This window comes from Capra hircus, chromosome 1 (assembly GCF_001704415.2).
Source record: "Capra hircus breed San Clemente chromosome 1, ASM170441v1, whole genome shotgun sequence".
Taxonomy (NCBI): domain Eukaryota; kingdom Metazoa; phylum Chordata; class Mammalia; order Artiodactyla; family Bovidae; genus Capra; species Capra hircus.
In genome coordinates this window covers 4,623,245-4,636,787 of record NC_030808.1, presented here as the reverse complement: position 1 = coordinate 4,636,787, position 13,543 = coordinate 4,623,245, and the positions used below count along the sequence as shown (strand labels likewise).

The following is a 13,543-nucleotide window of genomic DNA, read 5'->3' as shown; positions in this document are numbered from 1 at the left end:
ATTCTTCTGGGCTCAGCTTTCTTTATAATCCAACTCTCACATCCATACATGACCACTGGAAAAACCATAGCCTTGACTAGACAGACCTTTGCTGGCAAAGTAATGTCTCTGCTTTTGAATATGTGTCTAAGTTGGTCATAACTTTCCTTCCAAGGAGTAAGCATCTTTTAATTTCATGGCTGCAATCACCATCTGCAGTGATTTTGGAGCCCAGAAAAATAAAGTCAGCCACTGTTTCCACTGTTTCCCCATATATTTGCCATGAAGTGATGGGACCGGATGCCATGATCTTTGTTTTCTGAATGTTGAGCTTTAAGCCAACTTTTTCATTCTCCTCTTTCACTTTCATCAAGAGGCTCTTTAGTTCTTCTTCACTTTTTGCCATAAGGGTAGTGTCATCTGCATATCTGAGGTTATTGATATTTCTCCCAGCAATCTTGATTCCAGCTTGTGCTTCCTCCAGCCCAGCGTTTCTCATGATGTACTCTGCATAGAAGTTAAATAAGCAGGGTGAAGATATACAGCATTGACGTGCTCCTTTTCCTATTTGGAACCAGTCTGTTGTTCCGTGTCCAGTTCTAAGTGTTGCTTCCTAACCTGCATACAGGTTTCTCAAAAGACAGGTCAGGTGGTCTGGTATTCCCATCGCTTGAAGAATTTTCCACAGTTTATTGTGATCCACGCAGTCAAAGGCATAAAGCAGAAATAGATGTTTTTCAGTAACTGTAGTATCATTTGAATGGAACGAATATAGAATCTGAATCTAATTAAAAATCACCCAATGATCGTATCAGGATATTGAGGTTAATGTGTTTAGTATGGCAGGATATTAAGACAAGTTACTTTTAGTTTATTTGTTAGTCTTTCTCTACACAAGAAATGACATATTCAACATTATTGATTGGTCCTAATAAATTCTCAGGATATGAATGGCTACTAGTTTGAGAACTTCATGCTATCATTCTAGCATGTACATCCCGTTTTGTATGTGTTAAAATAAAGGCATCTGAGGGAATTTCATTATACACTAAGGGCATCAAAAATAATAGTAGTTAAGAATACAATAGTATTTACTATATAGTAGGTAGTACTCTAAGTTTTCCATGTGTATAGTTTCACTTTATTCTTACAACAGTCTTAAAAAATGCTTATTATCCCCATTTTACAGATTAGTAAACTGAGGAACTGAAGTAAAAGGAGCTGAACTTGGCCAAGTGTCTGCTTGGAGGAAGAGTAAGTCACAGGAAAAAGGAAGTGTTCAGATACAAGGAGTCTGACTCCAGAGTCTGTGTTTCTAACTGATTTATCTCTCAAAGGCAGGATCAAAGGTCATGGAATAGACTGTTTTAGCTGCTTTTCCAGAGTTCTGTTTTCCCTGCTTTGTCTTTCTCCAAGTTCCTAGATTTTATGAGGGTATGCAGTCTCTGAACTTTCTGGGGAACTCAGCCAATTCATGCTATGGGAGTGAAGCCTGGGTGGTGAAATCCAGTTAGCACACACTATCCTCCCAGCCACAGCCATTCATTCCAGAATGGTCCTGGGACCTAAGAGTCACAGCTTTCCTAGGGGCAAATCGCAGCTCTGCTGTCAGAATACTAGAGCAGACAGACCCTCACTCTTGCAATCACAAGTGATGTAATAAACAGCTATGAAGCTGGAACTGCTGCAGCCATCATGCAATCATGAGGAAACTGGTGAAGCTGATGGTGTGGAAGGCAGAGAAAAGGGACAGAAGTTACCACATCCTCCATGACCTCATTGAGCTGCTGATCAAACTGACCATGAAGACTGACCTTCCGTGAGCTTCTAGGATTGTGCGAGCCATTAAATCCCCTTTAGGAGTTAAAGCTATCTTGAGCAGAACAAAATATAGTCTATTTCACCTGCCTTTTACCTTAGAAGGACTAAGAAGAAATGTAATGTTCTTCTAGAGGATAAAGCAACTCCACTAGAGTGAGTGCCAGGAGCCAGCGTGAGGAACTCCACCCATGGCAAAGGCCATGAGGAAGGAGGCTCGGCATTATGCAAAGGTGGGATCGAGCCTCAGGAGACCCCCTGTTCCCGAGCATTTACCCCCAAAACCAGAGTCTGCCTACTTTACTGTTTTATGCGCTCACCTATACCTCTGACTTTATGGGGGACTGTCCCCCACCACCTCTCTAAAAATTCCTGAGCGTGACAAGAGTGTTTCCACTTACAAACTGCTCTAAAGGTTCTCTAGCCTGCCTGAGCAAGTTCGTCCAGCCACATGTGATTGTTTACAGCCTTCCAGCTGTGAGAGGCACGAGATGCTTTAAACTCTCTAAACACAGATTCTTTTGAGAAGTTAGAAAATTATTAGTATAGTATAGTGGGTTGATTAGGAATTATATTGGTGAAGGGTTTTTCATTTGTTGAGCCAATATTTGCTGCTAAATCTCCATATTCTCTGCCCTTATAATGAATATAACTAGCATATGGGAGAAATAAGTATTAACCTTTGATATTAATCATGTGCCTTAGGCTAAGTAAATTCCCTTACTAATTGTAACCCACTACACCCTCACCCTACAGGAATGCAACTTTATCTGGTACCTTCAGAGGCTGGCGCCTGGTTTAAGAAAAAAATCACCCCTGGAAAATAAGTTTTCTGGTTGACTGACCATTATCAGAAAGGTCCATAAAATGTCAGCAGGCATAAGATGATGTAAAACCCCTAAGACCTTTGTATATGTTTATATGAAGCACCTGATTTTGACAAGGGTCAGGTCTGCTGACCCTGCGTGACTCTGTATTCATCCCTACGTATAACAAAAAGTATATAAGCAAAACTGAAAATAAAGAAAACGGATCAGTTTCTGGAAACACTGATTCCCCCATGTTGTTCTTTCTTTCTCCTTCTGGCTAAATTCCCATCTGGACCGTGGATGCTTGCCATGTCTACTTACTTGCCCTGGCTTTTAAGAGCCACGTGAGAGGGAGCCCAAGGTGCGGCACCCTCTGCTATTCAAGTGGGTGCCAGTGGCCTACGTAGATGGTGCAAATTCCTTGTCTTGGAGTTTTATTGGTATTCCACGTAAACCAAGTTATTCAGCCTCTTTTTCTCCACTAATTTTCCTACTACACTATTCTTTTCTAATCTCTCTTTATATCTGCAATTAAATAAGTTCTTTCCTAGGATGCCTACTCTGTCTCCTCTTCGAATTATCCTGGATCCACTGGGGCTGGACTCTGGCAAGTGAGTAAGAATTTGATACTATATAAAGCCACATAGGGACTTCCCTGACAGTCCAGTGGTTAAGGCTTCACCTTCCAATGCAGAGGGTGCTGGTTTGATTCCTGCTTGGGCAACTAAGATCACACGTGCCTCATAGCCAGTAAACCAAACAAATACAAGACTTAGAAATGGTCCACATTTTTAAAAAAAGAAAAAAAAAACAACTTAGAAAAAGCAACATTCATTCAGGTCAGTAGCATGGTCAGTAATACATGCTTTTGATTTTTAAATGTTTGTTAATGTAGGTTTGAGATGGCAAATACATAAAGTGCCAACCTTGCCCATCCTGACATTCATAGCAGACATTGCTGATAACCCACCATAGGCTTCTGCTGAGCCAGCATTCCTTCTTGACATTGTGCTTGAGGTAAACACAATCAGGAGATCAGAGTTCGTAAAGGAAATTCGTGATCACTGATCTAGGTAATCATTGAGCTTTAGTACAACATAAACTTGGCAATTTTGTGAAAGCACTTCCCTGTAAATCAGCATTGGTTCATAGGAACACTGTTATAACTTGGAGTTACATTCTTATCCAGGAAGCAAATTTGCTTTAAATCACAGAATAATGGGAAATGTGACATAAAAACACAACCTTTATAATAATTTAAAATAAATAATAAAATTGTACTCTGAAGCCTATTAAAAGAACCTATGTTTATTGTATACAATTATTTTATGAGGCATCCAACTATACTATGAATAATACTTTCAGCTTATAAAATTATATTTCTGCTGTCTCATACGTTTTACACAAAATGAACCAATAAGATTATATAAATATTACTTGAATTTTTAATTGACACTGATATTTTCATTTAGATAGGCCTTTTTCATGGGATTAGGTGGCCATCAAACAGCTAACTAATCAGTCAGCCAATAACAAACCAAGTACCAAATTAAATTTCAGAGCTTTCAATAGAAGGACCCTATAGAGGGTAGACAGATTCAGAATCATTCCCCTAGTATTACAGATTAGTACATTTATTCTAATGGTCATGAGATGTTTTCCCATTGAAAATAATTTTTTAAATATAATTTCCTTTGACTCTTTGTTGTCTCATAAATTATGGAAGTAGCTATTCTACATCATTCAAATATCAATCTTAAGGGGTTTCATATTTGTAGACAAATCACTATTTAGAAGTCTTTTACCAATTTATCTTCAGAACCATACCAAGAGCCTCCATTAAGTAACTATAGCTGTTCAGCATTAATTCATACTTGGGTACCTACCAAGGGCTGGGTACTATTTCAAGCACTAGGGACATGTAACAGTAAACAAAATACACATACTCCCTTCCCATATGGGACTTAATTTAATATTTGTTCAATTGAACAAAAGTTAATAACAATAAAGTTTTATAATTAATGTCTGTGCATACTTAGTTGCTTATTCATGTCCTACTTCTTATGACTGTACTGTAGCCCACCACGCTCCTCTGTCCGTGGAATTTTTCAGGCAAGGACACTGGAGTGAGTTGCCATTTTCCTCCTCTGGGGGATCTTCTTGACCCAGGGATCGAACCCAGGTCTCCCACATTGCAGGCAGACGCTTTAACCTCTGAGCCACCAGGGAAGGCCATCATAATTAATATCTGGCCATGCTCCATTTGGAGTTTTTGAAGTTTTCAGAAAAAACTATTTACTGTTACTGTTGGACATGACCGCTGATGTATTAAGATGTATTTTGATACTGACAATCATCTAGGTAGTTCTCACCTTTTCTCATTGACTGGCTTCCTCATCTCTTTTTCCATGTCACTAGATTAAGATATACAGCCCAGTTCTCATAGCCTTCCTGCTCCTGAGGTCATTTCAGCAGGCTTTGAAGACAGCAGAAATACATGTCCACAGTCTCAACTGTTCTTCAAGACATGTACTGAGGCTTCTTCTAACTGCTCTTGTTAGTTATCTGGTGACTAACCATGTTTATAGACATCCCGTGGCAGATGAAGTCTTCTGAGAGCCTGCCAGCAGAGTGTCACTTCCCAGAAGCAGCTGTAGGGTGTGAGAGATACGTGTCTGTGTGCACACTTTTCCACGGGCAGCATGACTTTGATCTGATGATCGTATCCTGCTAAGGTTGTGGTGGGTCCAGAGGGCTAAGAGAGGAAGTTATCCCAGAGGGAGACCTGAAGCTTGAATGCTGCATTCTTCCTCTTGCAACTGTTTCAGTTCAGTTCAGTTCAGTTGTGTCCAGGTCTTTGGGACCCCATGGACTGCAGCACTCCAGGCTTCCCTGTCCATCACCAACTCCTGTAGCTTGCTCAAACTCATGTCTATGCCATCCAACCATCTCATCCTCTGTTGTCCCCTTCTCCTCCTCCCCTCAATCTTTCCCAGCATCAGGGTCTTTTCCAATGAGTCAGTTCTTCACATCAGGTGGCCAAAGTATTGGAGTTTCAGCTTCAGCATCAGTCCTTCCAATGAGTATTCAGGACTGATTTCCTTTAGGATGGACTGGTGGAATCTCCTTGAAGTCCAAGGGACTCTCAATAATCCTCTCCAACACCACAATTCAAAAGCATCAATTCTTTGGCACTCAGCTTTCTTTATAGTTCTAATCTCACATACATACATGACTACTGGAAAAGCCACGGCCTTGACCAGACAGACCTTTGATGGCAAAGTAATGTCTCTGCTTTTTAATATGCTGTCTAGATTGGTTATAGCTTTTCTTCCAAGGAACAATCATCTTTTAATTTCATGGCTGCAGTCACCATCTGCAGTGATTTTGGAACCCAAGAAAATAGTCTCTCACTGTTTCCATTGTTTGCCCATCTATTTGCCAAGAAGTGATGGGACCAGATGCCATGATCTTAGTTTTCTGAATGTTGAGTTTTAAGCCAACTTTTTCACTCTCCTCTTTAATTTTCATCAAGAAGATCTTTTTAGTTCTTCTTCACTTTCTGCCATAAGGGTGGTGTCATCTGCATATCTGAAGTTATTGATAATTTCTCCCATCAATCTTGATTCCGGCTAGTGCTTCATCCAGCCTGGCATTTTGCATTGCGGACTCTGCATATAAGTTAAATAAGCAGGGTGAAATATACAGCCCTGACGTACTCCTTTCCTGATTTGGAACCAGTCTGTAGTTCCACGTACAGTTGTAACTGTTGCTTGAATGCTACATTCTTCCTCTTGCAAAGGTTTCTGTGGGGTTAAATTGCTATTACCTCTGTCTTGTTCAGGTAATAATAGTTCTTTCACATAGCTGACCAAGTGACCTGCATAGTTAATCTTGATGATATTCTTTTTCTAAGGCAGAGGACCTGTTCTGTGGTGATATTTCCTTAGCCTCGTTTTTTAAAAAAGACTTTTTAAATTTGAGTACTCCATGAGAGAAGCAGCCAGGAGTTATTAATGCATCCTTGCCTCTCTCTCTCTCTCTTTCAACTGAATTCATGAGTCAGCTATTCTCACCTTTCTGCCCCTGAAATTTAGTTTCACACAGACTTCTTTTGTACTCAGCAGATTGATAGAAACTGTACTTTTGTTTAAGGAACTGAGAAAAATGCATAGTATAAGTAAAAGCAGAATAATTATGATTAGCATGTGTCACACTCTGGGCAGTTGTTCACTGATACCATTTCCTTTTTCATTTCACCAGTCTCAGCACCCTGAGACTACATGAGTCCTTTCTCTGCTTCCTTTCTAATTAGGTGTGATCATTCGACTGAGCTCTGGAAAAATGTAGTGTGTTGGAAGTGACGTACAGAACATCTATCCTTGACTTTAATTAAAGTTTTTCCAACCCATGATCCACCAGCTTCATGAAACATGGCAATAGTGGGAGACACATGATAGAAGGGACCAGGATCTGGAAGTCACATTTGGAGGAGAGGTAGATGGCACTTAGGATCACCTGCTTTGGACCTCTGGGAGCTAGGAAAGAAGGGACTTTATTGCAACAGTAATCTTAACTAAGAGTTAGTACCTATGTCTGTGCTAAATCGCTTCAGTCATGTCCAACTCTTTGTGACCCTGCGGACTATAGCCAGCAATGATCGTTTGACCATGGGCTTCTCCAGAGAAGAATACTAGAGTGGGTTGCCATGCTCTTTTCCAGGGGACCTTTCTGACCCAAGGATCAAGCCTGTGTCTCTCACGTCTCCTGCACTAGCAGGCAGGTTCTTTACCACTAGTGCCAGTGATTATGATCACAATCTAAAGAACCAAAGTAGAGGCAATGGGTTGACTTTCAAGTGGAGATGTTTACTTTTAAAATTATCTTCTAAAAATAAGGTTGCAAAAATTGATAATGACAACGAAACACAGCAATAAAGCATACAATTAGAGAGCTAGAGTGTTGTTACATAACTATATGCAACAAAACAACGCATTTGTTATTACATGAGATCTTCAGATCCTTCCAAGGACCAGATCCATCCACTATTTTTTATCTCCAGGATTTGGAATAAGTGAGAACTCCGTCGTTTTTATTAGTTTCTCAGGCCGAGTCTGGAGTATTGGCACAACAATGTGTCCAGGTTGAGCTGTGGACTCCTAGTGGCTTTGTCTGTGGCTGGGGCCTCCTTATTGGAAGGCTTAGCCCATTTGCATGGTGATAAGCTCTGGGTACACCTGAGGTCTCCTCACGGGGGCTCAGTGAGGGACATGGTGATTTTACAAAGGGAATGTGTGAAAGTCCTAGGATGAGGAGAAGAAAGGGTCACTGAGCATTCAGAACTGGTTTCTTCCCCTTTAGATTTGATGCTACCATACTGGGAATGACGGATGAGAAAAAGAAGACAGTAGAACATGGATTCCCATTATCACAGAAATTTCCAGAATGAAAGAAAGAAATTTGTTTTCGAGTTGCAGTGACTGACAAGAATTTGTGAGGCTCTGCAGGAAGCCAGAGAGGGGTTGGTTCCACCCTCCGGCCCTCATGATGCTGACTCTCAGATGCAAGACCAGAACCTATTAGTGAGATCCCATGATCCCCTCCCACGCTGAATGGCTGGAAATGAATTGAAATCTGATAAGAGATGAAAGGCGAGTGGGCATGCCTCTGGCTCACAGGCATAACATACAGTTTCTGAATACACACAGAGAGTGGCAGCCTCAAGCATGGAACTTGCCACTGTGACCAGCCTTTACGGGAGATTATTCTCCCACCAATTTGAGTTGCTATATATATTAAAGTAATTACCAGGACATGCAAAGAAGGAACTTGTTAACAGCAGATGGGTTGTTTTCCGATTAGCAGATGAATAGGAGCCACATAAAGCAAGGCAAATTTCCTTTTGAAGTTCTAGCAGCATTCAGCGCCAGTGTTCCTCATTCATGCTTTGGCCCCTTCCAGGAGCACTACAGGGAACTGTATGCTTGTAGTAATAGCACTTATCCATAATTCCTTTTGAAAATATGTCTTCCTGATTCTCAGCTTTCAAAGCTAGCAAGCACATCCAGTGGTTTCTGCCGTCCAAGGTGCAGTTTGTAATTTTCCTCAGCCCACAGTTCTCTCACCCCTGTGAAATGTTGGATGAGTAAGAACAAAAATGTGGGATAGTGATGTGCAAGCTTGAAATACAGAGAGAAAATCAAGGCTCCTGCAAGTTCAAGGAGCCTAAGGTGCCCTTTGGAACTCTTAGTATTCACTAAAGATAATTTTCTCCATTGTGTTCCTATTTTTTTTCTTCCTCTCATACCATCATTTCCTCAACCCCAATTTTCTTATTCTAATTTATCAAATGTAATTTTTTCCTCATTAAATACTTTCCTTTCAATGCACTCTCCAGAAACATAGTGTAAAGTGTAAAGAAGCACTAAGAAAAGCATTGTCATTATATCTAATATTTAAAAGCCACAATTTTGTAACAGGTAAGACAGTGTCATCAGACATAATTAGTTAATTGAATTCCTGTTTTCCTTATTTAAAGTCAGTTGATCTTGTTTTGTGAGGCATGTCAGTTTTGGGGAACACAAGTATCTTACTCCTCCTTAATTCATATTTTCTTCTTACATTTATTGAATCCAAGAGTGAGAAACACATGAAGTCAGACATCTCAGGAATTTAACACAAGATCAGTGTCATAGCAGGAAAGCTTCGAGAGCAAGTGAACGAAGAAAGAGAAGTGGCAACAGCTGACTCAAAATTATGTTGCAATGCTTGGCTTCAACCCACAGGCTTGAAGTCTTCATTAAATATCTATTATCTTTCCTGCACAAGGACACCCCATTGCCAGAGTTATAGTCTTCGACAATAGCAAAGGTGATATGGCAGCTGGCTTATTCTGGGAATGGGAACACAACAGGCCCCCAAAGTAATAACACTTCTTATTAAAAGGGAAGATGTCTTTAACCCACCCTTCATTTCCCCCCTGACACTGACAGGCAGTTTTGACTGTTTATTTTCACTTAGCTCCGATGAATGCCTCTATTTCATTCAGCTTCACAATAACTCGGTGGTGCGCACTGCTTGCCAGCACCGAGTGGAAGTGTAAGTGAAGGGCATCATTAGAGGCATTCCCGAGCAATCTTGGTGAAATTAGCTTCTTTGGAAACTGAATCAAGCCTTAGTTTCAAGGAGGGGAAAGCTGAACAAGTGGAGAGCAATGCGAAATTGACTGAATTATCCTTAGCTTTCAAGGCATTAGGCAAGGTCAGAAAACCGAGTTTAAATTCTGTTTTCACTCATGTGTGCACTCTGTCCATAATAACTAGCTAATGAGCATATTTGTGGTAAAGAATCTGCCTGCCAGTCCAGGAGATGCAAGCAGTGTGGGTTTGATCTCCAGATTGGGAAGATCTCCTGGAGTAGGGAATGGCTACCTGCTCCAGGATTCTCGCCTGGAGAATCCCATGGACAAAAGAGCCTGGTGGGCTACAGTTCATGGGGTCACCAAAAGTCAGGCAGGACTGAGCGTTCATGCACACATGCAATGAACATACTGATATGTGTACCATGTTTGTTTACTTTTAGAAAGCATATTTTCATTAAATTGTACAATCATGGGTGCACGAATACATTGCTAGCTGGTGACTTGCTTTATTCTCTTTACCTGAACTATAAATAGATTTTATTTTATTTTTTTTTAAAGTTTTTGTTGGAGTATAGTTGATTTACATGGTGTTAGTTTCAGGAGTACAGCTAAGTGAATCAGCTATACGTATACATATATCCACTCTTCTTTAGATTTCCTTCCCATTTAGGTCACTACAGAGCACTGAGTAGAGTTCCTCATGCAATATATAGGTCTTCATTAGCTATCTATTTTATGCATTAGTTAGCATTAATGCTGGTCGTTCAGTCATGTCCGACTCTTTGTGACCCCATGGACTGAGGCCCACCAGGCTCCTCTGTCCAAGGGATTCACCAGGCAAGAATACTGGAGTGGGCTGCCATTTCCTTCTCCAATTTTACTACACATAGTAGTGTGTATATGTCAGTCCCAGCTTACCCCTCTCTTTCCTCTTACCCCCGGTAGCCATTTGCTTTCTACATCTGTAGCTCTATAAATACTGCTGCTTTGTAGATAAATTCATTTGTACCCTCTTTTTTAGATTCCACATGGAAGCAATATCATATAATATTTGTCTTTATTTTCATGTGACTTATCACTCAGTATGATAATCTCTAGGTTCATGCATGTTGCTGCAAATGGCATTATTTCATTTCTTCTTATGGTTGAGTAATATTCCATATATATATATATATATATACACACACACACACACCCCACATCTTCTTTATCTATTTCTCTGTTGATGGACATTTAGGTTGCTTTCATGTCTTTGCTACTCCAAAATATACAAACAACTTGCATAGCTCAATATAAAGAAAGCAAAAGAGCAAACAACCTAATCAAAAAATGAACAGAAGACTTAAATATATATATTTCTTCAAAGAAGATATTCAGGTGGCTGATAGGCATATGAAAAGATGCTCAGCATTGCTAACTATTAGAGAAATGCAAGTCAGCACTGCAATGAGGTACCACTTTACACTGGTCAGAATGGCCATCCTCAAAATGTCTATAAATAATAAGTACCAGAGAGGGTGTGGAGAAAAGGGAACTCTCCTACATTGTTGGTGGGTATGTAAACTGGTACAGCCAATATGGAGAACACTATGGAGTTTCCATTAAAAAAAAAAAAGCAAAAATAGAATTACCATATGATCCAGCAATCCCACTTCTAGGCATATATCCAGAAAAATAAGAAGAAAATTAATTTGAAAAAATACATGCATCCCCATGTTCGATTACTCTTTAATTTTCTACTTCTCCCAATAGAAGATAAGTTATAATGAGACTTTTCCTGTCTTGTTAACTGTTATGATCCCAGTTTCTGGAATAATATCTGATAACATAGTAGAGTTCTTCATTTATTCAGGAGCTCAAGGAATGAATAAGGGAAAGAGAGGCATAGTGCAGTAGTTGGAAATTTAAAATAATGCTTAACAAATTCCCAGCCCAATAACTCTAACTCTGTCTTTCATCCTCTCATTCAAGAAAACAAAGCAGAACATAGGTGAATTAAATAGAATTTTATTCTATTTTAAGATAGCAATGAAAGAATATCCTTGAATCCTTTTATTTCAAGCTTTAATTTTTTAAGTTTCATTGGTAATGGTTTTCCTCTAATACTGGTAACAGTGTGTTCTAACATCTGCCTTAAAAGGCCCACAGTGTGAATGCAATTGTGACCAGATCAGAGTGACAAACTTGCATTCTCTTTCTCTCTAAACAACTTAATTTCCTTTGGATTCTTGCAAAGAAAACAGTCAACATCTAGCATGCACCACCAGCTCATTTGTGAAACCACTAAGAAATACACAGATGGGTGAATACATGGATTCTCAGACACGCTTGGCCAGGCTAGGTCAGAGTGGAAAGGATGCTGTCAGTTGGTGCCCTTGTGTCTCACTGAAAAGTCTGCCCAGATCAGTGTGCGGACATTTCCAAAGGCAAGAAATAGGCAGCGTGGTTGGGTTCAGGCATTTGACATCTTCTTTAAGCATTTCATTCTCAGTGACTGAGGACTTGGACATAATGGGTACGGTTTTTAAATTCTCAGAGGGGGGAAAAAAAATTACACTTAGAAAAGGAAGGTATTCTAGGTGGAGGAGATGTCCCAGTCTTTTTTGTGAATTTGTGTCAGTGAAGTGAATGCGGTGCTCTGATCATCTAGGGCAGCCTGATTTGGGGTTTCTTGAGTCAGCTCTTTCAGAAGCATACTATCATTTCTTTTCTCACATGCCTGACAATCCATGTAGAAGCCAGCATGATTGAAACATGTGCTTTTAAGATTTGGTGATGATAAGCATGGTGGAATCACTGAGATCACCTACCTGAAGCAGGATCTGTATTAACCTAAGTGGCTCAGACGGTAAAGCGTCTGCCCACAACGCTGGAGACTTGGGTTCGATCCCTGGGTCCGGAAGAGCCCCTGGAGAAGGAAGAGGCAACCCACTCCAGTACTCTTGCCTGGAAAATCCCATGGACAGAGAAGCCTGGTAGGCTACCGTCCATAGGGTAGCAAAGAGTTGGACACGACTGAGCGACTTCACTTTCAGGAGCGTGATGGTTGGATGGCATTACTGACTCGATGGACATGGGTTTGGGTGAACTCTGGGAGTTGGTGATGGACAGGGAGGCCTGGTGTGCTGTGGTTCATGGGGTCGCAAAGAGTCAGACATGACTGAGCGACTGAACTGAACTGAACTGAAGAGTAATTTGGATTGTGGTACTACTAAAAAGTTTGAAGTACAAAAGTGAAAGTGAAAGTTAGTCGCACAGTCATGTCTGACTCTTTGCAATCCAGTGGACTTCAGCCTGCCCAGCTCCTCTGTCCATGAAATTCTCCAGGGAAGAGTACTGGAATGGGTTGCTATTTCCTTCTCCAGGGGACTTTCTGGACCCGGGGTTGGGATCCGAGGATCAAACCTAAGTCTCCTGCATTGTAGGCAGATTCTTTACCAACTGAGCCACCAGGGAACCCCAAGTATTAATTCTAGCCATAAGAAGGCAATTTACTCAAGCAGTGTATTGATTCATATCTCTTTACCATTTGGTTGTAAATTAAATTACTGCCCAAATTGGTGGGTACCCTTAGCTGAGAAGCATTAGGGACCACAGAGGTTTAGAATCATTGAGAAAATTTACTTATTATGACAAAGGGTGACAAAACACTTGTGCATCTTGTTGAGGAGTCAGGTTTCATACATATTTTTGTATCAATATACAAAATTAAACTTCTAAATCCAGTAGAGCTGAGTGTAATGGACATTGGTATAAACAAGGGTGTGCAACATTAAGTAAATACAGAAAATGTCTT

The 13,543-nt window shown here is 40.4% G+C and overlaps 1 protein-coding gene across 7 annotated transcripts in view; it reads right to left on the bottom strand.

The window, feature by feature from the left end:
- Positions 1–13,543, bottom strand: part of GRIK1 (glutamate ionotropic receptor kainate type subunit 1) — a 464,784-nt gene that overhangs the window by 290,407 nt on the left and 160,834 nt on the right. The gene's annotated exons all lie outside the window — the stretch shown is intronic.